This window comes from Stenella coeruleoalba (genome assembly GCF_951394435.1).
Source record: "Stenella coeruleoalba genome assembly, chromosome: X".
NCBI lineage: Eukaryota > Metazoa > Chordata > Mammalia > Artiodactyla > Delphinidae > Stenella > Stenella coeruleoalba.
In genome coordinates, this window is record NC_137152.1 from 99,623,410 (window position 1) to 99,650,384 (window position 26,975).

General features: G+C 40.9%; 1 long non-coding RNA gene and 1 pseudogene across 3 annotated transcripts in view; one reads left to right on the plus strand and one right to left on the minus strand.

The window, feature by feature from the left end:
- Positions 1-26,975, minus strand: part of LOC307180051 — a 461,286-nt gene that overhangs the window by 396,883 nt on the left and 37,428 nt on the right. The gene's annotated exons all lie outside the window — the stretch shown is intronic.
- On the plus strand, positions 14,888-15,699 carry LOC307180198 (small ribosomal subunit protein uS2-like; annotated as a pseudogene). Its single transcript has one exon. The product of its transcript is annotated as a small ribosomal subunit protein uS2-like (transcript).

Consider the following 26,975-nt stretch of genomic DNA (forward strand, 5'->3'; position numbering starts at 1 on the left):
ACCTCTGGCTGTGTCCTCACATGGTGGAAGGGACCAAGGATCCCTCTGGAGCCTCTTATAAAGCATTAGCTCTATTCAGAAGAGCTCCACCCTCATGATTTAAGCATCTCCCGAAGGCCCCAACTCCTAATGGCATCATCTTTGGAGGTTAGGATTACAGCATATGAATTTTAGGGGGACACAAACATTCAGACCATAGCACATATGTGACCTTTTGTGTCTGGCTTCTTTTACTCAGCATGTTTTCAAAGGTTCATTAATGTTGTAGCATGTATTAGGACTTCATTCTTTTATGGCTGAATAATTGTCCATCAAATGCATTCGATGTATAAACATTTGGATCATTTATACTTTGAGTTATTATGAATAATTCTGCTATGAACATTCATGTACACGTTTCTGTTTGAACATATGTTTTCAATTACCTAGGTGTATGCCTAGGAGCAGAATTACTGGGCCACATGACAATTTTATGTTTAACATCTTGAGGAACTGCTATACTGTTTTCCACAGTACCCTCACTGTTTTACTTTTCCACAATGCCCTCACTATTTTACATTTCCACCAGCCATGTGTGAGGGTTCCAATCTCTCCACATTCTCACCAAAAATTATTTTCCTCTTTTTTTTAATTCTAGCCATCTTAGTTAGTGTGAATTCATATGTCATTGTGGTTTTAATTTGCATGACCCTGATGACTAATGATGTTGAGCACCTTTCTATGGGCTTGTTGGCAATTTGTACACCTTCATTTATTCAGTTGTTTTCCCCATTTTTAAACTGGATCATCTGTCTTTTTGTTGAGTTCTTTATAAACTCTAGATCCTAGACCCTTATCAGATATATGATTTTCATTCTCTCAGTTGTCTTTTCACTATCTTGATACTGTCCTTTGATGTACAAATGTGGTTTTTTTCCAGTTCTGGTGAAGTCATATTTATGTTTCTCTTTAGTTGCTTGTGCTTTTGGTGCCATATTTAAGAAAATGTTGACTAATAAAAAGGTCGTGGAGATTTATACCTATATTTCTTTCCAAGGGCTTTTTAAATTTAGCTCTTACACTTAGATCTTTGATCCAGTTTGAGTTAATTTTTACAGGGTATGATATAGGATTCTAAATTCATCCTTCTGTATATGGATATCCAGTTGTCCAAGGATCATCTATTGGAAAGAATATTCTTTCTCTCTTGAATGATTTGGAGCTCTTGTCAAAGATCAACTGACCATCAATGTATGGGTTTATTTCTGAATTCTCAATACTATTCCATTAATCTCTATATTTATCCTTATGCCAGGGCCACAGAGTTTTGATTACTGGATTAATTATTGAAATTGAGAAATGTGAATCCTCTCACTTTGTTCTTTTTTCTGATTGTTTGTACAATTTTGTGTCCCTTGTAATTTCATATGAATTTTAGGATACGCTTGTCAATTTTTTCCCCAAAAAAGGCAGTAGGAAATTTAACAGGGATTACAACTGAATCCATAGATAAATTTGGAGAGTGTTGCCATCTTCCTATCCATGAACGTGGATGTCTTTCCATTTAATTTTTTTCAACAATGCTTTGTAGTTTTCAGTATTTAAATCTTGCACATCCTTCATTAAAGTTATTCCTAGGTATTTTGTTCTTTTAGATGCAACCAAGCTGAACTTACTAACTCTAAGAGATTTTTGTAGTTTCATTAGGATTTTCTATAGAAAAGATCATATCAACTGCAAACAGATATAGTTTTACTTCTTCTTTTCTGATTCAGGTGCCTTTTATCTCTCTTTCTTGCCTAACTACCCTGGCTAGAACTTCCAGTACAATGTTGAACAGAAGTGGTGTGAGCAGAAATTAAGGGGAAGGCTTTCAGTCTTTCACCACCAAGTATAATGTTAATTGTGGGTATTTCATAGATTCCTTTTATCATTTTGAGGAAGCTCCCTTCTATTCCTAGTTTATTGAGTGTTTTCATTATCAAAGGGTATTGGATTTTGTCAAATGATTTTTCTGCATCTAATGAGATAATCATGTCGTGTTTTTCCTTCATTCTTTCAACATGGTGCATTACATTGATTGAACTTTACACGCTGAACAAGCTTTGCACCCTTAGTATAGAGACTTAGGATAAAGTCCATTTGGTCATTTGGTATATATCCATTTGGTGTATATAAAGTCATTTGGTATATATAAAGTCATTTGGTATATCATCCATTTGGTATATAAAGTCCATTTGGTATATAATCATTTTAATTTGTTGCTAGATTTGGTTTTCTAGTATTTTGTTGAGAATTTGTACATTCATATTCAGAAGAGATATTGGTCTATAGTTTTCTTTTCTCGTAATATCTTTGTCTGGATTTGGTATAAGAATAATACTGGCCTCATAGAATTAGCTAGAAAGTGTTCCTTCCTCTTCTATATTTTTGGAGAGTCTGTGAATGATAGATGTTAACTCTTTAAACATTCGGTGGTATTCAGCAATAAAGCCATCCAGTCCTAGGTTTTGTTGTTGTTGTTATGGTTGGGAGGTTTTTGATTACCAACTCAATCTCTTTACTTGTTACAGTGCTATTCAGATTTCTACTTCTTGTTTCAGTTTTGGTAGTTTGTGTGTCATAAGAAGTTTTTCCATTTCATCAAGGTTATCTAATTAGTTGGCATACAACTGGTCCTAGTATTGTCTTATAATCATTTTTATTTCTGTAAGATCAGTTATAATGACCCCACTTTCTTTCCTGATATTAGTAATGTGAGTACCTCTCTATTATTTATTGGTAAATCTGGCTAAAGTTTTTTCAATTTTGTTTTTCTTTTTGAAGAACCAACTTTGAGGCTTGTTGATTCTTTCTACTGTTTTTTATTACTCAGTTCATTTACATCTGATCTAATCTTTATTATTTTCTTTTCTCTATAGAGACAGAAAGTAGATCAGATTAGCGGTTGCTTGGTAGAGCATGGGAACGGGGAATGACTTCAGATGGGTTTGAGGGATCTTTTTAGAGTGACAAAAATGTTCTAAAGTTGGATTGTAGTAATATATGCACAATTCTGCACACTTACTAACAATGATTGAATTGTAGGCTTAAATGTGTACATCATACATTTTATGATATGCAAATTGTACCTCCATAAAGCTGTTTTTTAAAAATCTCCAGCTCTGTCACTTAGTAATTAGGTGATCTTGGGCAAAATATTTAATTTTTATGAGCTTCAGTTTCCTCATTTGTTAGATGAGAATAAGAGTTTCCACTTCACAAGTTTGTCTTGAGAGTTAGACATAATGTACATCAGGTATACAGAATTAGAAATGATGTATATAAAGTATCTAACACAACTCTTGATGCATCATGGATTTTCAATAAATATCAGTTATCTTTCCACTTATGTTAAATGGTGGTGGTGGTGATGATGATGCTACTGATGACGAGGAGGAGAATCTCACTCTGCTGAAGCAGATCTTTGAGGCACATACAATCCACGTTCAGCCCAGATTCAGTTGGGGGAACACGAGAGTAGAACCAAACTGGTACTTAAAAAAATGGTTGATAAAGTGTATCCTGAAAAGCACTTAGGTTTTTAAAATGATTTGTAATATAAAACAATTTTGAGGTAAAACTTAATCTTAAAGAGAATACCATGTTTTATTTTAGTTACCAAGTTCATAGTTTGGTTCAGGTCTCTAGCTTGGGGGAAGGAAAAATGTTATGGCTTGGGCCTGATTCCATAGGTCCTAAATTGTGAAAGACAATGAAGCCCTCAAAATTTTCACCTTGAGAGTACTTTCAAGACTTAAGTTCCCCCAAAATGGCTATTTTAGGGCTAGGGCCCAGACTACATTTTGCACTAAAATAGTCTCTACTCACCGCTCAAAGTCTACAAAGGGTAGGAAATGGTGGACTGTTGCAGAGCTCTACTCTGAGCAGTCTGGAAACTAGGCGATCACACTCAGCTTTGGGAGTGACTTTTCTTTGGAAAGATCTGATACAGAAGAACGCCAAGTACCATCCCAGGTTCCTGGAAAAGTAGCCAAACCTGATGAGTCTACACTGATGTAGTTCTCAATGGTTTCCCATTTGGGAGTTGTTCCACTCCTCACAGAGCTACAGAGATATACAGTAAAGGTCAAAGAGAGACAGGAGGCAGGTCAGCGTACTAGAATGGCCCTTTCTCAACAACTGCTTGGAATATATGACCACCATTTGAATTCCCTCTACCCTGGGGCTAAGCAATAGGGAAAGAAAATAAGATATAAATTCTTATAAAATCCAAAAGTTGAGGGAGGAAAGGAAAAGAAAGACCTGACACTGTGTGGCAATATAGGAAGTATATTTTAAGGGTGTCTCCCGTTTCCACATTAAATCTCCTCTCAAGGACTTGCTTCTTTCCTTAGCTTGGCATTCAGTCATAGATGTACTACGAAGTAGCTGTGACTTTCAGCACATAACTTGAACCTCTCTGGGTTTCAGCTGCTTCATATGTAAGACGGGAAAAATAATAAAATTTATCTTACAGAGTCCTTATAAGGATTCAAGGAAGTAATAAAGCAACTGGAAAACACCTAGTTCAGTGCCTGGCACATAAAATATGCTTAGTTAAATTCCTACTGAATTCAAAGTCCAGCTGATTAACTTGTCACTTCAGATGATAATGAGCACTATGTTTATGTGTTCTCCCCACCATATAGCATGCATGCATTTTAAGTCTTTTGCTGTCTCAAGTTAGAAGATTTACTAATTACTAATGGATAGTTCAGGAAAGACAGAGAGCAATAAAAAGATTTTTGGTGGAGTGTTGAGGAAAGCAAAGGGCCCTTCCACTTTCCTTCGGCCATCAAGAGAAACAGTAAAATAATCATCCCCAGGTGACCTGTCAGGGTCAAAGTTCTAAGTCCTTGCAAGGATGTGAATGTATGACATCACTACAACAGAGTAAAGAATTATGATCAACAGTTCCATCTAACACGGAACAAAGTAAGAAAGGGCAGTAAAAACTGAAGCCTAGGTCAATGGTATACGTGGGGCATGGGGGTAGAGAGAGGGACAAGAATTGTAGGGAGAGGAATTCACATAAGACATGTAACACAAGGCTACATTATGGGTGTTTCTGATTTCCAGGACAAGGTATTTGGAATAGCTGAGCTCTTCAACTGTTTACTTAAAAGAAGAATCTGAATCAATGTGAGGTAGCTCTATTTGCTTATATATGCCCTAACAAATCTTGAAAGACTAAGTGAGTTGGCAAGAAAAGAATGAGTATTCGATGATTTTAGTGTAATTCCTGGGGCCTTCCTAGAACCATCAGTGAGGTGAGTCTTGGCAAAGGAGCAAATTAAATAATTGTGTCAGTAAGTAACATGCATATTCATGCAGACGCTGTTGTTTACACATTCTTTTCTGTCATGGCTAAAACACAGCACCATTTACGTGCAAATCACCACATAATTATTCTACCACACTTCTAAATGACTGGAGGGGGTGTTATTGGGTACAGGCTTTCCAAGTCCCTGGGAATTATGGTGAGCCATCCAATAAAGGTCAGTTGGTGTGCTCCATCAGATCAAGAAACAAAGGATAGCAAGACTGTGAACCCAGGGAGGCAGGGCATCTATAAATCACAAGGGCCTGGGCCAAGAGGAATCAGAGGTGAGGTAAGTCACAGAAATAGTCTCCACTGAGAAGAATGAGGCAAAAGGGAAGAGGACTGGTTACCGAGTGTCTACAGTTTATCAGGTGCTATGCTAGGAGTTTTATACAAATTACTTCAAGTAATCCTCTTAATAACCTTTCGAAATATACAGTCTTGTAGTCCCATGTTACAGATAAAGAAACTGAGATTCACCTGCCTTGGTGACACCAGCTAATATGCCATACAACTGAGCTTAGTTCTCTCTGAATCCAAAGTCCTTCTACCACAACATGTTATCTCCATACAAAAGGGACAAATATATTTGGGAAAATGGCCAGGCAAACGGTACGCAGTGAGTTCACAGGAAATAAGCAAAGGTTGAAGTAGGGTGAGGTGAAGGTACAAGGGAACAAATAGGAGGACCTAGAAAAAACGTAGCACAAAGAACAAAAGAACCACCATAATTTGTCTTTATATGTCGCTCCCTCAAGGTAAGAACCAATCCTGAATGAGACTGGCCTGAAACCCTGAAGAGGACAAATAGGACAAATAAGCCTGAATGCTCAGCACTGGCTGGCCACCTGGATCCTGCATTCAGAGCATTCTCTGTCAGAGGCTCTTCCCTGATAGACCTTCATGGAGATATTAGCACAACTGGCTTCTTCGGCCTTTCAACCTAGTGGGTACCTTGTGTACATCTTAAACTACAGAGAAATGCCACTGCGTGAACCCTATGTTTGTTCCTCTGCTGGCCCACTGAACGTTAATGTTTGCAGAAAAAGCTGTTTACAGCTACTTACTCTGGTCTTCTAAGCAAAGAGCACTAGGAGATTAGTACTTGTATTAGGAAGGCACCATATTGAGATCCTAAGGAGAAGAGCATCAGCTAGAGCTTCTCTTTTTCTGAAATCTGGGATGCTTTTTGAGAGCACTTGGCTTGGGGGTGTGGGGAGGAAAGGCAGCCCAGGATAATACCAAAAGATAAAATTTACTGTAAATTTTTGTGTGAACCTGTTTGGTGTCGGTTGGGAATTCTTGAATTACAGGAATTGGTGAGATAAAGTCTCTTCTGTTTACTAGCATGGCTGACCACACATGTAAGTGATCTGATTTTAGGCATTTTCTCACCAAAACATAAAATTGGAAACAAAATTGCATCCTTAAGATTCAATCCATCCTATTGAAAAGCATTCTGATCCCTGTTAAAATGTAAACATCTTTGGGCAGGGTAACTCTTTTATACGTTAACTCTTTTATCAGCTGTACTCTTCTGAACTTTTTCATCTAGAACAGGGTCAGCAAACTTTTCCCGTAAAGGAGCAGATACTAAATATTTTGGGTTTTCCATGCCTACTGAACTCTGTGATCATAAGGAAAAAAGCAGCCACAGACACTATAAAAAAACAAGTGTGGCACTATTCCAATAAAACTTTATTTACCGAAGAAAAAGAATTGGCCAACCAAATTTTGCCAATCTCTGACCTAGACAGAAGTTTTTTGAGCAGAAAGGCTAAGGTTCCTGGTCAGTGGAAGTAGGAGAAATATGAGACGTTGCTCTACAGGGCATCTAAGTGGGTTAAAGATGACATAGGCCATTATTAGTTCTTCAAATAACCAAAATCTAAAGGAAGATTCTATCTAGAGAATATGGACTGGTGTACAAAATGATACAAGAATGTACATTTTTCTGGAAAAGAAAGGTCCTTAACTTTTATCAGATTTTCAAAAGCACTGATGACCCCATACAGGGTGAAACCCCATAGCATAAAGGGGAACATCTTGTCCTGAAAATCTACCTTCCCCAGGCCAGCCCCTAACCCATATCTACCAGTGAAGTTCAATGACCACTGTTATGTCCACTCACGTATGTTTCAGCAATCATCCTAGAGAAAACATATGTTTCACTACCTCCCCCTTTTGCTAGCTATTTACTTATAATAATTGCAAAAAAAAGCATATAGTCATCACTAAAAGGTTGAGTCTAGGACTCTACCCATTCTTAACCTGATCCTGGCTAATGAAAATAAAATGATGTACTTACAGTTAATGAGCCAATTAATGTTCTACCAGACACTGTGCCTATCTTTCATTTTCATTTTATTACAGGCCTAAATTGATTCTACACATAGAGATATGATCATCAGAATTAGCCCTACTCAAAGGGAGAAGAAGTAGTGGACTGAGGGTGAAGGTTGAGGCTATGGTTTGAGGCATAAAAAGACAAGCTTTGGGTTCCGGTTTCGGATCACGCAAAGAGCTTGGAAATTGTCACTCTTGTCCTTGAAACAATAAAAACTGGACAAAAAAAATCATTAGCCTTTCTTTGACCCATGACAGAGCTGAAGTCGCAGAGCATATACCAGCCCAAAATCTAGAGAGACGGTCACATCCAGAGTGACATAATCCTTAAATTTGCTTACCTGGAACAAAACCCACTGAAATCCATAAGCTTGTAGGGACACTTAAATGATTATTTTGACAAATTTCTGAAGGCTAAGTGCAAACTACCTTGAAAGTGAGAAACTCATGGGGGCTGCAGTCTTAGGAAGGCTCCTCACACTTTGTGGGCTTTCACTCCAGGAATTTACCAGGTTCTCACAGTGAGGATATGAAAAAGATCTCCTCGTGGCCCCGGCTGATAATTACTAATAAATAATATAATTTTAAATGCTTTAAAACAGTATAGATGATATGCTAGGAAAGGAGATAAGATGAAACCACATAAAATATTCAATTAAAACCAGAGAAGGCAGAAAAAGAGGGTAAAAACTAAATAGAGCAAATATGAACCTAACAGAAAAGTTGCAAAGATGGTATCTATACTCCAACTATACAAATAATTAATTTACTTTTGAATCCTTTAAATATACCATTTAACAATATGGTGTGGAGTACAGGGACGCTCTGTAATATTCGTGTAGCTTTTCTGTATATCTAAAACTATTCTAAAATTAAAGTTTATTATTAAATGTTATTTGAAAAAGGCAACTTCATCCCAAAGGATATCTCCCCAGCCCACTACCATGGAATCTGAAGAGCCATCACCTCTAATTCTTATTTTGTAAAGGAAGCAGTCCTGGGTATCATGTTAAGCACTACTGCTATCTTGATTAACACTTGAGACTAGTGTTTTTCTCTCCTATGGCTACTAAGGAAGAGACTGAAGGAACTAGGCTTCTCACTGAGAAGGGAGGGTTACTATGGAGCTGGCATGGCCAGGAAGGCAGAAAGGAGTAGGGTACCCCAGCAGGGGTTAGCAATCCTGAGGCCCCAGGACCTGGGTTTGTGAAAACCTACGGAAAAAAAATATGGTAAACAGGCAAATTGAAGCAGTTCAAACTAGCATGTGGAGAACAGGGTATGCTGGCCCCTGGTGACTTTTACCTCAAGGGCCTCAGCTTGGTGTAACAGTACTTCCTACAGTGGCACTCTCTCAAAGCAGTTCACAGCATCTCAAATTAAAAGCAGGCTCTCCCCGGTGATTTATTACTGTAGAACTCGACACAATTGGCAATTGGGAATTTCAGTAGCACTTGAATGCCTATCTTGTCACAAGTTATATGAAGGCTAAAAAGAAATGGTTAAGGGAGTAGATAATTATGGAAATACATACATCTGACTTTGAATACAAAGTCAGATGCTTTGCCTCCCAGACATGTTCCAACTTGTGTCTGGGTTCAGCTTAACGTAGGTGAAATCTCACTTAGCCAAATCAGCATGCTTGTGAAAATATCCAGGGGACGAGCGTGAGAGAATCAAATTTTTATCAAGCAAATGCTGTTTGCTCCTTGGGTTTAATATCACTTCAGGAATGTTTTATGTTCACATCTCCTAGATCCTCTAACATGAGTTACAAATCTCTCTGCCTCCTCCTCTAGTTTATCTGTCAACTAGTTATATGTAATTCTGTAAATAAAGAATTAAAAACAGTAGGAAAGCCTCTTATTTAATGGTCTGCCACTGTGAGTCCTTCCCCTTAAACCAGGAATTCTTCTGGCTATGTCAATCATCCCTCCCTTATGCATCTGCAGGCCTTGGTTTTCTTAAGCAGAGCATGTCTGTCATCCCATGGGTTTTTCACAGAGGAGCGTTTTACAGGCAGAGCTGGACAAAAAGAGAAACAGCTTGCTCCAACACTTCCCAGGTCTAGATAATCATCAGAATCACGTGGAAAGCTGTTTAATATACAGAGTTCCAGGCCATGCCGATCACCTACTGAATCCCTGGGGGTAGGGCCTAAGAATCAGTATGCTAAAAAGCATTTCAATTCTAGATTTAATTAAATAAGGAAACCCCACCCCCACCTCTGCCCAGTGATTCCAAAGATTAAGCACTTTTGAAAACAGTGGTCTAGTCCAAATTCCAACTAAAGGTTTGTAGTCAGGACAACAGAGCCACATTGAGCAACTACATATGGTTGGAATATTTCTGAGGAGCTCAGTACCCTGTTGATAGAGGAGACCTAAGTAACAAATGGTTATTAGATCTTACTTATTTATGTTCACAATTTTCCCACCTGGAGGACAGGACCAAGTTTACCATCTTTTCTACAATCAGTACAAGGAGTGTATTTTCCTTCGCTTCGGTTCAAGCAAATTAACCTTCCTAGTTCTTAATTCAATCTTACCTCAGCGGCTATAAACCACTCTAGAGTATCCCATTTCTTCACCTTACTCTGCCACACAACATGGGGTCAGTACCAGAATTTAAATACCAATTCATAATTCGCCAACTATAAACAGAAACATTCACAGGGAAGCATCTAGAATTTTCCAGAGCAGATGACTCTCTAAACTTGGTTAGGCAAATGCCCAGGAGGCCGAATCACCAGGCAAAGTATTATGGTGGCTGAGCTCTAGCAATCCTTTCATTCTCAGCCAGAAGAGCTCCAAGAGAACAGGTTCCTCTACCCTATACAATGGTCTCTGAATGTAACTTCCAAGTATTGACCTTAGAATTTCATTTTCTGAGATGTACTATACTGAGCACTGCACTTGGAATCAGGAGACATCCAGTTAGGTGACCTTAGATAAATCATTTTTTCTCTTTGAACCTTAGCTTTCACATCTATAAAATAAAGGAATTAAACTGAACAAGCTTTTAGAATTACAACTCTAATTTTTAACTGAACCAAGTAGGGCCATTTGTAGTATGAGTTCTGGACTTCTCAGGGTTCTAGGTATATGTAAGGAATCTGAAAAGGAACTCCAAGAATTACTTGGTTGGTATTAAACTCAGCCCCGAAGAACTTCCAACTTTTCATCCCAGCTTACCTTGCATTGGACTCACGGTCTTGGCCAGTGAGCTACCCAGTCACGAGTCAAGGGAGCCAGGGAAAGCAGTCTGTTAACAATGCTGCTCATAGCCTGAGAGAGCCAGTCAGGAAACCCTTGACTTTTAACATAACTGAGTTCCATGAATGTCAAAGGAAATGGTATAAAAGTTATTATTCCAATCCAAAATCCCCAAAGTGAGAGAAAATCCTAAGAGTCGTTCAAGTGGGACAAGGTTTGTTCAACTTTAGCATCTGGTGGTAGCAATAAAGACAGAGCCCTATGCCTATTGGGGCTCTTCAAGTTGAATGACCAAATTAACATGGTCAGTGGCTAGCAGGCTCACTCAAGCTCTATGGAAGGATATCTCTCCCTCTCCTTCCTATTTGGGTCCTTATTCTACTTGGTCTCGACTGGATGATTTCTTTGCTCTCCAGATCTTTGCTACCAGTTTCCCAGTTATCTTCGTACTGGGATTATCATTTCTGCTGAAACAATCCTCTCTTTCTGGCCAAAACACAGGCACAAATTTCTGTTTGGTTTGGGGGTAGTAATTCCTTCCTTCCCTTCCTTCCTTCCTTTCCCTTCCTCCCTTCCCTTCCTTCCCCCCTCCCTCCCTCCCTCCCTTCCTTCCATTTTTCCTCTGGTGTGGGTTGGCAGGAGGAAGCGAGGGTATTATTTTGGTCCCAAAAGCATAGCTCAAGTTTCTCACACTATAAAGCTAACCAGCCTCACAAAACATCACAACAACATCCTCACCTCTTCCACTGAAAGCCCATAAATAACAGAAGAAGCCATGGGAAGCCCATTTCCACCCAAAGCATACAAGTATCCTTTTATAATAGTGTTTCCAGAGGTTAGGACCCACACCCAAATATATCACGCTACTGAATGACATGGTTAGGTTAGAGAGCCATGGTTTGATGGGTAGTGATGCAAACTACCTTCATAGCACGCTGTCCTTTATCTGAAAAAGGAATTTCCCATCACCAAATGAGGCTACCTTTCCAGGAAGCCATGAAGTTGCTGACTACCCACAGTGTCAGCACAAAGTCACCATCTATGTATTACCAAAACGAATGGACTATTTTTTTCACTGTTTGGGTCACCATTGCCATAATTATAAAAGTCAGCAAAAAAACTCTGGTACTTAAAGGTATGCCAGTTCTAATGCACATCCGAAAGGCTAATGGGACCTGGGTGGGTGGGAGGGGGATAGAATGACCCTGAAAATAAACTTTTCTCAGGTACAGACCTTCTCATACTCCAGACCTTCTCTGCATTCTAAGGACCCAGATTAAAGGGCACAATCTGAAATAGGAAATGGACACCCTGTGGAAGATGCCTGTATTCTCAGACTAACTGTGTAAGATGTGAATTAACCAACATAACCACTAACCCAACTCCTTGTCCACAAAGACTTCCAATCCTCTCTGCAGGGATCATTTAGTCCCATGCTTCAGCCTCAACGCTGTTCCAACCTCTGGAATCAATCAGAACCCTAGCCAGGGAGAATTTAAGAAACTCATAATCAGTATCCCTTGCTGCAGATCCTCCTCTGACATAAAACTGCTTTTTTGGTTTTGTTCTTTATGATCAAGGTCTGTCTTATTTCTTGCTCCAATAACTGGACCCTCTGTATATGTGTGTGTGCTTAATGTATTTGAGGAACAGCAAGGTGGCTGCTGTGGCTGAAATGGTGTGAACTAAGAGGGGAATAGCAAAGGGATGAGATAAGGAACTAGAGACCCAATCATAGCCCATTGTGAAGATTTTGGATTTTGCTAAAAGTGAGATGGGAAGTCATGGGGTTTTGAGCAGAGAAGTGATAGGAGGTGACATATTTTAACAGCACCACTCTGGCTGTTCCGTGAATAACAGATTGAACGGGGCACTGGGGAGAAGCCAGGAGGCCAGTAAGGAGATTATCCCTCTAGTCCAGGTGAGAGGGGACGGTGGCTCAGACCAGGGAGATAGCTTCAGGAAGCTTGTCAAAGGTCGCTGCCTCTGCTGATTAGCACACCAGAATCCCCAAGTCTGCCTTTGCCGACCTTACTGCTGCTTAGGTTTACAGAACCCATCCACTTCTGCTGCTCTCTCCCAGCCCAGCCAGTTAACTGTGTCATTAGCTGAGGCTGGATTAGCTGAGGCCAGTGCCGCCTCAGGCCAGTTCTAGACACTTCAAGATTGGTACCTGTTCTGTGCCCGGAGACTGATGAAAACGCTGCAGTGGTGCTTTTTAGCCAGGAAACTAGAAGCGAACTTGCCCTCATAACCAGAGACACCAACCTATGGGACCTCAGGTAGGGCCCCGGAAATTCAAGATGCCACCCTCACTCCCACAGCACAGCTGAGTGTCCTTCCCTGCAGCAGCCCTGAGTATGGAAGCTGTACTATTGTAATACTGTTCTGAATGCTTGTTATGCAGCAAAGCACTGTGCAGAATTCTCTACATGGATTATTTCACTGAAACCTTTCAACAAAACTAGGAGACAGATTCTCTCATTACTCACTTGTGATGGTTAGTTTTACGTGTCAACCTGACTAGACTACAGTATCCAGTTCTTCAGTCAAACGCTAATCTAGGTGTTACTGTAAAGGTATTTTGTAGATGTGGCCAACAATCAGGTTAGGTAAAGGAGGTTTGTGCCTCATCCAATCAGTTGGAAGGCCTTAAAAGCAAAACTGACTTTTTCCAGAGAAGAAAACATTCTGCCTCAAGACTGCAGCATCATCTCCTGCCTGAGTCTCCAGCCTGTTCTACAGATTTCCGACGTGCCAGCCCCCACAGTTAAGTGAACCGTTTCCTTGAAATATATATATATCCTACTGGTTCTGTTTCCCTGGAGAACACTGACTGATAGACCATTGTGACAGATGAATAATGAGATTCAAAGCAGTTAAGCAAGTTGCTCAAGGTCACAGTGGCTACTAAGCATAAGGGATCGGATGCAAGCAGACTGACTCCAAACCAAATATCCCATCCCCTGCTTCCTCTAAAATGTCTAACCCCATTTTGTTCTCATTGCTTGATCCTGAGAAATCTCATAGTACTTCAAGGGTCTGTGTACTTAATATATTCGAATATTAATAGCTTATTATTATTATATACTTGTTATTATTATTGCTGTCATTTACCAAGTCATTCCTTAATGCCAAGCATTGTGATGGGCATTTTGTATGCACTGTTTATCTTACGTAATCCTGACAACAACAGTGTAAGGTAGTTAATATTACCATCATTTTATAGATGGTAAATATGAAGATCAGAGACGTTATGTAACTTGTCCACAGTCACACAGCTAGTGGAAGGCAGGGTTGGGATTCCGTATCATTGCTGTGGCCTGACTTCTGAACTAGTGTGAGTAGAACCAGTGACTTCCCAGCCTTAAATTCGAAGGAGCCATTGTTAACCCACTAAGTCAGTTAATTATTTTTATAGGGCCATGTCTCTACTTGCTTAGGGTCCTTGGCTCCTGACCCACTTCCAGAATCAATTAAATTTCTAGAACAGTCCCTAAAGGTACTGGATCTGTCATTTATACTCTGGATTAAGTAGCTACCATTACTGGACCCTGTCCTAGTTAGGCACGATTTATGAGGTCAATGGCTCTTATAAAGAGGCATTAAGAAATAGAAAGGCCAAGTCTTCTGACTCCACAGAATCAGCTTCGAAGTCAGAACACTTAGGTTCAAATCTCTGATCTCTGACCTTGAGAACATCAGGTAACTTTTCCGAAACTTAGTTCCTTCATCTGTAAAATGAAAATAATTGCTACAGGATTGCTCTGAGACTTAGAAAGGTAATATGAGGAAAACATTAGGCCAGAGTATAGGCTCACCAAATGTGAGCTATATACAACCAATCACAGAACCTTCAGCCCTGGCTGTTGGGGGCCCAAGCTGAGCTGAGCACCTGAGCAGGCACCCTGGGAGTTCTGACTGGGCTCCAAACTGGAACTAACTGCTCACGCACAGATAAGGGTCGTTCTGCATTCCCGTCGTAACTTAAAGGGAAACATTAACAATGCCCGGAGCCCTTGATGTCCTGCAAATGAAGGAGGAGGATGTCCTCAAATTCCTTGCAGCAGGAACCCACTTAGGTGGCACCAACCTTGGCTCCCAAATGGGTCAGTACATCTACAAAAGGAAAAGTGATGGCATCTACATCGCAAATCTGAAGAGGACCTGGGAGAAGCTTCTGTTGGCAGCTCATGCCACTGTTGCCATTGAAAACCCAGCTGCTGTCAGTGTCGTATCCTCCAGGAATACTGGCCAGCGAGCTGGGCTGAAGTTTGCTGCTGCCACTGGAGCCACTCCTACTGCTGGCCGCTTCACTCCTGGAACCTTCACTGACCAGATCCAGGAAGCCTTCTGGTGGTTACTGATCCCAGGGCTGACCACCAGCCTCTCCCAGAGGCCTCTTATGTTAACCTGCCTACCATTGCTCTGTGTAACACAGACTCTCCTCTGTGGTATGTGGACATTGCCATCCCGTGCAACAACAAGGGAGCTCACTCAGTGGGTCTGATGTGGTGGATGCTTGCCCGGGAGGTTCTGCGCATGCGTGGCACCATCTCCCGTGAACACCCATGGGAGGTCATGCCTGATCTCTGCTTCTACAGAGATCCTGAAGAGATTGAAAAGGAAGAGCAGGCGGCAGCTGAGAAGGCTGTGACCACGGAGGAATTTCAGGGTGAATGGACCGCTCCAGCTCCTGAGTTCACTGCTGCTCAGCCTGAGGTGGCGGACTGGTCCAAAGGTGTGCAGGTGCAACGGATGTTCACTAAACTCATTCTGGTAATAATTTCATAATGTATGTAAATCAAATCATTATGCTGTACACCTTAAACTTATACAGTGCTGTACGTCAATGAAACTGGAAGAGGGGCTTCCCTGGTGGCACAGTGGTTAAGAATCTGCCTGCCAATGCAGGGGACACGGGTTCGAGCCCTGGTCCAGGAAGGTCTCACATGCCGTGGAGCAACTAAGCCCATGTGCCACAACTAGTGAGTCTGCGCTCTAGAGCCCGCGAGCCACAACTACTGAATCCGCACGCCACAACTACTGAAGCCCGCGTGCCTAGAGCCTGTGCTCCGCAAGAGAAGCCAGCACAATGAGAAGCCCGTGCACTGCAACGAAGAGTAGCCCCTGCTCTCAACTAGAGAAAGCCCATGCATGGCAACGAAGAATCAATGCTGCCAAAAAAAAAAAAAAAAATTACCCCAAAATTCAGGAGCTTAAAATAATAAATATTTATTATCTCACAGTTTCTGTAGGTCAGGAATTTGTACATAGCTTAGCTAGGTGCCTCTGGTTCAAGGTCTTTTATGAGGTCACAGTCAAACTGTCAGCTAGGATTGCAACCTCATCTGAAGGCTCAACTGAGGGAGGATCTACTTCTGAGCTCACTCATGTTGTTGTTGGCAAGATTCAGTTTCTCACAAGCTATTGGTCAGATGGCTCAAGTCATCACTGGATGTCTACCTCAGTTCCATCCTGGGCCTCTCCCACAGGGCAACTCACAACATGGCAGCTGGCTTCCCTCAGAGTGAGTAAACAGAGAGATAGAGAGAGGACACTCCCAAGACAGAAGTTACCATCTTTTTATAATCCAGTCTAGGAAGTGACATCCCTTTACCCCTGGCATGTTCTATCTGTTAGAAGAGAGGCAATAATTTCAGTTCCTACTGAGGGGGAGAGGATTACACAGGACATGAATACCAAGAGTTGGGGATCTTTGGGGGTCATCTTAGAAGCTGTCTAGCACAGTCTTTAACATCATCCAAATGCAGGAAACTCCACATCAGCTCTCCCAATAGATCATTAGTCTGGCTTGTTGCCTTCAGGTACTAGAGTATCCTGCACCACTGAATTCAGAAGAAATCCTTGTACTGAAAATCAGACACCAAATCTAATAATACAAGCTACATTAAGAGTTTACTTGCACTTCTATGATCTTCATTAGTTTCATTCGTGCCCTTACGTCTAGTTTTTGCCAGACATGCCTTTAAAAAGTTCTATAAAACTAGACTGTTCCTTCCTTAACTTGTCATCTTTTCTGTTTCATCCTTCAAAAGACACCTCTTGACTCAGCTTCGGGGAAACTTCCCTAATGAATCTTGCCTGGCATAAGGGGATTTTTTTGCCGGAGACCCAAGTTAGTTCCTCTAAGGTATGAATATAGGCAGATAGCAGCAGGTTATGTGTGGAATTTGGAATAGACAAGGCTGATGACACTTTTTCCCTGCCTCACATAGAAGCAGGGGCACCCACAAGTCTCTAAGTTTTTATTACATGCAATTAATACTTGTGGAAACAAGGTTACACTCACTGGCAAAAAGAACAAAGTGATGTGGGTTCTCCCCTAAGATAAGCGCTCACTTCAGTGTTTCTAGCTTATTGCTTCCGATATTTCCAATTTGGACTCTGGGCCTACATGCATCTCCTTAACTCTTCCTTCCTGTCTTAGCTAGCCTAACAATTATTGACCTCTGAGCTGCTTAGCTGTCTGACACTGCTGCCTTTGGTTAACTAAGCTTGCCTATCAGCAAAGTCAACCTGATATTCCTTAGTTTGTTGCTCCAAGCTGAAACTTTTTGCTGATTCCACTTTATCTAACCAAACTACAAGTTCTGGTCCCTCCTAGCCATCCTCTATCTTGCTGCCACTTATTCCATATTGTAAAACTTATCCTCTTTCACCTTGAGCAAATTATCTGCCTCTATCAGGAAACTGATGCCTTTAGGCAGACACTCCTTGTTAAAACCTCACCCAAGCCTGTTCTGTCTAGGCTTTATATCAAACTTGAAAATACTATTTCCAATTCCCTTTATCTACCATCAAATTTACCTGTTTCCTGGCCAGTGCCCTCAGCACGCTCTACCTGATAAACTAACTCACGCTGAGTTGTTGATCACTGGGAATACCTTGATGAATAACCCTATACAGAAGGATTCCCACTTTAGTTACTGAAAAAAATGCCAGAGCACAAAGTTAATAGCGGTAGAATTTCTGGCACTCTGACAGAAGAGTGGAATTATTATCATTATATAATGAAATACTAGTGGTACCCTTCAAGTTATACTACAGGTGCCCTCCTGCTCCACTTCTGCAAACATCCTCATAGAATGTTCATAAGCTAGAAAGAAATTCTGTAAAAAGGCACCTCATCACCAATGTGATGATGAAGCTGCTTTTAAGCTACATACCTCTAAATATTTGGACGTATCCTTAGAAAACCAAGAGTTTCTCTGAAAGTCTTAATTTTCTTTGAAAAAAATAAATGGACAATAGTATACTGCATGGAAATGTGTACAACTTTACCAATTTTCCAGACTGACATCTTCTGACTGGTTCCCCTTTTAGACCTTTGAAAGTATAATTACTGCCAGCTATCTAATTCCTATGGAACATAAAATTACCCAAAAGAATCATAAGTATTCCATCATCCCCACTGTAGAGAAAAATCAAGTACCATTTTTATTTGGCACTGTTTCCAAGGCGCAGTGTATTCCAAATTATGAAAAATTTCTTGATAAATGAATTCGTGGAAGTCAACTCATTTGCAGGTTAGGAACTGCTTATGTTACGTATGTGGCATTTTCCCCATTTTTTAAACACTATGTTAGAGAAGATCTTGTGGTTCTTGGCTAATCAAAAGAAATCAAAATCTCTTCCATGGTGATATTTTCATCTCACCAACACAGAGTGAGAGACATAGACCACCGACTCCCAGACTGGGTATAAGGACGCTTTGGTGCATTACAAAAATACCCTGGGTAGGTCAAGGCATATTGAACTGTCTCAGCCTCTCTTGTTTCCCACATGTACACACTTTCCCAGAGGACCCCTAAATAAATAAAATCTACCTGAAAACTTTAAACAAAAGGCATTATTAATATCACTCCCTTTGTAAGAAAAGGGAAGAAACAAAACCAAAGCCCAGATTAAAAATTTAGTCAGAGATCACTCACAGGGGATGTCTTAACACCATGCAAACTGATTCCCATTTCCTTTCCTTGGTGTCTGGAATTCAGAGACTGATCTCCTTAATCTGACCTACATGGCCCTTCACAGTCAGGCTCCAGTTTAACTTTCCAGGTCTTCTCTGTTTCTTCCTACACATAAATCCTCCATACCAGCCAGATGTCCCCTTCATTGGCCCCTGAACATCAGTTCTTATGTGCCTTTGCTTGCGTCATCTCCCCTGCCTGACTGTCTCAAACTGCTTCTCTTTGATGACAGGAGGAAGTCTGGTATATTGAAAGGAGAATGAGTTCTGGAGTGTGATGAGCCAAGGGTTCAGATCCTAGCTTTGCCATTTAAGAGTCATATGCCTTTAGGCAAAGTTTCTTAGTTTCTCTAAACCTCAGTCCCCTAGTCTGAAAAGTGAGGATGATAATGTTGCCTACCTTGTAGGAGTATTATGTGGGTTAAATGAGATAATACATGAAAGGCACCTAGCCCATATTAGGGCTCCAACAAATAGGATATATCATCATCATTATTATCCTTTTTCATTTTTAAAGTCATAACTCATAGCTCAACCACCAGCCAAGTCCACAGGGATATCCACTTTCTATGAGCTCTAATATCTTACTGCATCTATATCACATGTCTGGTACTTTAATATTATTAGTTTTATCATAGGTGCAAATATCTTATCTAGCCAAGTACACTGATAGCTCACTTAGGGTTAGGATTATGTCAACCTTCTCTCTATCCTCCCAGATAATCTTTTATACAGACGTAGAATGCCCAAAATATTTGTTGCTTATCTTAGACTGCAGATGCACAGTCAGTAAGTACTGACTGGCAGGTGATGACACAGGGCTTGAAAGATAATAAAATTAAATAATAAATAATGTCGCTTGCAACTAACGTTTCATTGAACACTTATAGTTACTAAAAACAATATACAGGCACTTGGCAGATATGTCATTTCATTCTCGCAAAAGCACTGTGAAATAGGTATTATTAGCTCCATTTTACAGATGAGGAAACTGAGTCTCACAGGAGTTATGGAACTTTTGGGGGATTACATAGCTTGTAAGTGGAGGAGGCAGGATCTAGATCATTTGACTCTGGATTCTGAAAAGTTCTAAACGACCCAACATATTGCCTTACTAAAAGACATATGCTATCCTAAGGACTTTTTACAAATTATTGAAGGTCACTTCGCTGTTGGTAACCAGACTGTGCTTTGCTAAGGTGAAAAAGTGTACGTAACAGAAGATTTTTAGCATTCATAATTGGAAAAAAATGGAGTTCTAGTACACCAGACTGTTCCCACACTCATCCACTGCTGTAATTCTTGATCATTCTTGAACTGAAGATCCAATCTATGTGAGAGAAGAGGGGAGGGTGATCAAGAGGAGGCAGATAGATGGGCAGATGGCTGGAGGAGTAGACGGCCATGTGGGAGAGTACAGGGACTGTTGCCTGCTGTGTCCCGGGAAGGCTCAATGTCCATCACGGAAAGAAAACGATTGGGAGACGCTTCACAGTGCAACACACCAAATGGAATGAGAGCCTATTCATCCAGTTGGAGCAAGAAAAAAGTAACAGTGCCCACTTCCTGTGTGGGTGTTCTTGGCCTTTTCCAGCAAGGTGTGTGTTTAAAAAAAGATTAGTACAATAGGGCATGAACAGTCCTATTGAAAACAGCCGCCTGCATAGACTTGGCAGATTTTGCGGAACAGTTCCGTCTGACATTTAAAGTGTGGCAAAACTACTTAAATTCAATGTAAAAATAAGTTTTCTATAGCCCCTTATTTTCTTCTTATAAGCATGAGCTCAATGAAGATGGCATCATGAGCTTTACAGGATGCCCCTCAGAATGAATGCTTGTCAAAGACAAGAATGTGCGGCACTAAGGGATGACAAGCTGATTAGGCTGCATTGATTCCCAGGCTCGTGCCTGTGAAGAATATTCTCTCAAGAAAGAAAACTTGTGGGTGGAATTTGGATTGTGGTTTGGACTGGGATGCAGCTCCAAACCACTGCAGCCAAGTTCACAAAAGGAACATGAACAAATGTTTTAATCAACAAATGGTAAAGAGGAAAGGGAACAGAGAGGGACATTTTTTGTAATGTCACTGAGGGACTCAGACCTGCATCCTGATTTCTTCACAGCAGTTGAATTTGGTTAGAAGAAGGACTGCAGAACTCTGGTTGAATAGGTCATACAACATAGCTACTAGCTTATTCTTGTTCCCCAGCATAAAGATTTGAAATGCTTCCTGAGGAACTCAATGGACAGACTTCTTTTTTTCTCCAGTGAGATACTGGCTCAAAAGCATCCATCCACAGCCTCCAAATTATCACCCTGCTTTCTTCCTGATCCCTTCTGCTAGAACCATGGCCAGGAGCTAGGGAATATACTATCACTATATAACACAAGCTTCCTTGTTTTGAGCACTGCAGAGGGAAATTCCACCTTTCTCTCCAAACTTTTCCCTCTGTCTATCGCCTTAATAGCACCTTCACAAGGGAAGAGGACTTAATATGCTTATTGGCCAAAGCTTGAAACATAGGTCATGTTACATTTGAACAGTGGATATAGTTATTTTTCCAGAACCCATTCGTGGCACTCTTTCACTTGCACTTCTAGGAAGGATCTAAACTGTTGGTGAAGATTTAATCACTCTCTTCTTCCATATCCTCCTCTTTCTTACATTCCTGCCTCAGGAACAAACTTGGCATTCTTTTTGTCTTCTTTCTGTACCACTCCATGTAGCTGGTTGGGTCAATGGATTCAGAGCCTTTCTTGAGATCTGGCTTCTCTCTCTCATCCCTACTCACTCTCCACTTACCACCTGTCCCAAGCAGGCATATCTAAGTACACAGGTCCTAAGATTAGGATGAGGGAGTGGGGGTGAGTAAGAGACTCCATTAAGCCCCCAGCTTAAACCCCATCATCCCATTCAGTTTTTTTGCAAGGATTACTGAGTACTAGGCAGCTATCAATGAAGTAGTAATTAGATTCCCATCTGGTTATTGTTCTTTGCACATAGCTTCCTTGATATAGAACCCTGCAAGAATGAGGGATCACTGAGAGGGCAGGAACAGAGGATTTTAGAGTCTGGGGCTATATTACCAATCTGAGACTATCAAAACCCATCTATAACTACTATTCTGGAATTGGAAATATATCTTGCCTAGATTACTAAAATAGACACCTCTCTGTTCCTCCCACCTCCATTTTCACTTTTCTCTTGCCCATCTTTCTCATTATAGCCAGAGCAAACTTCCTAATTAGAAAATCTTTTCATATTACTCCTTTCCTTAAACACACTTGTTTGTTTTTTATCCTTACCATGACTTTGAAGACTTGCTCATCTGGCCCTGGTCAACTCTAACTGAGTGGTTCTCCAAATTTGTCTCAACAAGAGTCACTTGGTATTTTTGTCCTACCCCAGAAATAGATTCAGTAAATCTGAGGAGAAGCCTGGAAATCTGCAAAGGGACAAATGCCTTCGATTATTCTGACACAGATATTCTGAGTACCACACTACGAGAATCACTTTCTTGTGGTGGTGACCTTCCCTCATCATCTTGTTCTCCTTGGCTGACTCCCTCTGCTCTTCCTGATACATTGTACTCATAGACTGATAAAATCTTGAGTTGGAATAAACCTTAAAGGCTACTGAAGTGCCTTTTACACTGCATGTAGGCATCCCCTCCGCAGCTTGTCTCACAGGTAGGCCTCCAGCCTCTACACGTGCTCACGTTGTTGAATGGCTCTATAAAAGTCTAAATTTCGTTCAACGTGAGGATCATCTTTGGGTAGTGGAAAGAGCACTAGACCTTAAGCCAGAATTTAGATCCCGACTGCCACTTTTTCGCTGGGTGATCCTAAGCAAATCACTGGATCTACCTTCAGCTCAGATTCCTTTTCTGTAGAAAGTGCTAATGTGAAATTCAGTGCAGTGTAACAGTTAAGAGTATGGACTGGAGCCCAGATGGAGGGGAATCAAAAATTGGCTCAACGAGTTGCTAGATATCTGATGATGGACATGTTACTTAACCCCTCTAGGCCTCAGATTAGACATCTGTAAGGTGTGCCTGATAATAAAAATAACCAACTCAAATGGTGACATGTAAATGAGTTTATATGTGCAAAGAGGTTGGCATATAGTAAGTACAAAGTAAGTATTAACTATTACTACTTTCTATTATTATATATGGGGGTAAAATTCCTGCAGTAACTACCTCATATGGTTGGTGCAAAAAATAAAAATCATATGAGATAATGTATGATAAAGTGCTCAATAAACTATAAAATGCCATGTAAATGTTATCAGATTTATGGGCACCTGTTCTAAAACTAACTTCAGACTGCACAGAATAAGTCTAATACCTATTCTACATAACAATATCTGAAGATAGCTTACCATGTACCCCCAGGCTTGAGAGCTTCAGTGTTTTCAACCATTCCTTATATCACATAGCTTTATGGCCTCTTCATCCTCTTGGGCATATTTTATGGATGCACTATATTTCATTATTTATTTTTATTCCTCAAACATTTCTTGAACACCTACTACACTCTAAGTACTATGCTACGTACTGGAGATATAACAATGTCTGAAACACAGTTCCTACCCTCAAAAAATGTTGTCCAGTGGTCAAAATGCTTCTTAAAATATAACATCAGAACTAAATGTTACCAAAGGACTGACGGGGCCAATGTACCTCTCTTATTGTGTATAATACATATTTATCAATAGACTGAGGTTCCATTAGCATGGCTGATCAGTGTTGATTCATACTGAGCATAGCGTCAAATAATCCTCCAGGATTTACACATTAAAACTCCTGTTGGACCACATCTTCCCCACCCTGAATTTGTACAGATGATTGTAAACCCAAGAGTTAGGACTTGAAATTTATACATATTAAATGAGCTATTATCATTTTCACCCCATCCTTCTAGACTATAAAAACTTTAATATCTATAGAGCTAACAGGCATGCTGTCAATAAATTCAGTCGTTTCGTTGATAAAAATGATGAGCAGAACACGATGAGAAATTTCCTTTCTGATTCACATCAATTCATTAGCATGTTTGCATTAGAATTATTCAACTATGTATGGAATCCCCTAACACGATTTCCACAGAGCTCACATTCCCGGCGTTCAAATAATAGTAGCTAATGCTTATTGATCAATTACTGCATACTGCTCTAACGTCCTTCGATACTGTTCCAAAAATTTTACATGTGGAAACATGTCTTACCCTCACAACAATCCTGTGAAATAAGTGCTACTTCTATTTTGATTTTATAGATCAGAAAACGGAAACTAAGAGATAATGTCGAATGCCTGAGAACCCACAGCTAATAAGTGGTAGAGCTATGATTTTAAACCTGAAGCCTAGTGCTAGAGCCCACATACCATCACTGTGCTATTCCTCTTCCTGGTGTTGAACAAATGAAATGGAATTAACCAGGCATAACTTAACCCTCAGTGAAGCCATACTGAGAGCCCTCATGATCACTACTGCCTTTTCTTAGCATTTGCAATTGATTTCTTTATGAATCCACTAGAGATTTCCACTAAGGATTGATGTCAACAGCACTGGCATAAAATTTCTAGAATCTGAACCCCTCCTTTTAAAACAATCAGATTACCATTACTTTTGTAATTGCATTCAGTTAGAGACCCCACTCATTTGATTAATATGGTGTTTCTCTGACCTATGATTACACAGCCTGCTTGCATATCATAATTAAAAGTCAACTTCCAGAATTTCATTAAATATTTAATGAGTGTCCTTGGCAGAAAGGCAGAAAGCCTAACTAAAATCTGGAAAAACGGCTCTTTAAACCCATTCACTGAGAAAGAAAATGAAGCAGAATACAAGAAAGTTTATATTCCAAGCAGACACTGGTAATTATCACATTGGACCACGCATCTGTCTAGCTACCTTCTGTTCACAGGATGAAATTAAAACTGTTGGTGTGCTGGCTTCCTATTCCTGTTAGTTACAGTCTCCTCTTACGTGCCTGCAGGTAGGAATGCTCTGCAATGCTGTTTCATTTCACTGACATTTTAAGAAAGTAGAATGACCCTTTTTATCTCCTTGTCCCTAATAGGGTCTGTTACCAGATCGCCCCCAGAAAAAGCTATTTATTGCTGTCTCTTACTGTTTTTCTTTTTATATTTCTGTTAACTTTCTGTGGAGAAACTTTGAGCACTTAATTGGGTGGGGGGGTGGAAAAGTGGGAAAGAAGGAAATAAATTGCTGGCATTTATTCTTGGATATGCACTGTGGCAGCATTTTGGCCAAAACTGTTCAAGTTCTTATCAATTTTATGGGAAATTATTAACCCCCAAAATTGTAAAACTAAATCCTCAAAAAATTTTAGATCATCATTTTTCAACCTGTGTACAATAGAACATGAAAACAGAGTTAATTTTTTAAAGTGCGTTTGGGAGGAGGACGTTGAATTCTCAAACTAGTTTTGGGAAATTTTTATAACATATTTTCTACATAAGTGAATATTATTTACAATTTCAATCAATTTTAATTTTTCAAATATTTACAATTTCAAACATTATTCACAATTTCAATCAGGCAAATGTTTACTGAGCACCCACTGTGTTTCCGGTACTCTTGCAGGATCTGGATATAGAATGGTGAATAAGGCAGATATGGTCCCTCCCCTAATGGAGCTAACATACCAGAGAGACAGAAAATATGCAGCCCAATGAATAAATAAATGAGATAATCTTATATAATAATAAATGCTTTGAATTTAATAAAACAGAGGGATGAGATGGAACATGGCAGGAAGATGTGTTGAACCCACCTTAGATAGAACCATGAGGGAAGGGCTCTCCAAGGAGGTGATATTTGATCTGAAGTTTATGGCTGTTCCATTGGAATAGCAAGGGGAAGAGTTAGAAATAGAGAATGGTGAATACTGGAAATTCCCTGACACTAGAAAGAGTTTAGTGTGTTCAAGAAACAGCAAGGTGAGACCTTCAAGATGGAGGAGGAGTAAGAGGTGGAGATCACCTTCCTCCCCACAAATACATCAAAAACACATCCACACGTGGAACAACTCCTACGGAACACCTACTGAACGCTGGCAGAAGACCTCAGACCTCCCAAAAGGCAAGAAACTCCCCACGTACCTGGGTAGGGCAAAAGAAAAAACAGAGACAAAAGAGTAAGGATGGGACCCCCACCTCTGGGAGGGAGCTGTGAAAGAGGAAAAGATTCCACACACTAGGAAGCCCCTTCACTAATGGAGACAGGGTGTGGGTAGCGGGGGAAGCTTTGGAGCCACAGAGGAGAGCGCAGCCACAGGAGTGCAGAGGGCAAAGTGGAGAGGTCCCCACACAGAGGATCGGTGCCAACCAGCACTCAAGAGGCTGAGAGGCTTGTCTGCTCACCCACCAGGGCGGGCAGGGCTGGGAGCTGAGGCTCGGGCTTCAGAGGTCAGATCCCAGGGAGAGGACTGGGGTTGGCTGCGTGAACACAGCCTGCAGGGGGTTAGTGCACCACAGCTGGCCAGGAGGGAGTCCGGGAAAATGTCTGGACCTGCCTAAGAGGCAAGAGACCTTTGTTTCGGGGTGCGTGAGGAGAGGGGATTACTTCCCAGTGTGCCTGCAGAAGGCAGAGTACCGCGTAAGCGAGCTCCAGAGACTGGCATGAGCTGCAGCTATCAGCCTGGAACCCAGAGATGGGCATGAACCGCTAATGCTACTGCCGTTGCCCCCAGGAATCCTGTGTGCGAGCGCAACTCATTATCCACAACCCCCCCAGGAGCCCCGCGCATCACATCACTTCCAAGATCCCGAGATCCAGGGACAAATTCCCCAGGAGAACACACAGCACACCTCAGGCTATTGCAATGTCACGCCGGCCTCTGCCACCTCAGGCTGGCCCCGCATTCCAATTATGACCTCAGTACCCCCTGCCTCCCCCGGGCCTGAGTCAGCAAGAGCCCCCTAATCAACTGCTGCTTTAACCCCCTCCTGTCTGGGCAGGGAACAGACTCCTGAGAGCAGCCTACACACAGAGGTGGGGCCAAAACCAAAGCTGAACCCCAGGAGCTGTGAAAACAAAGAGAAAG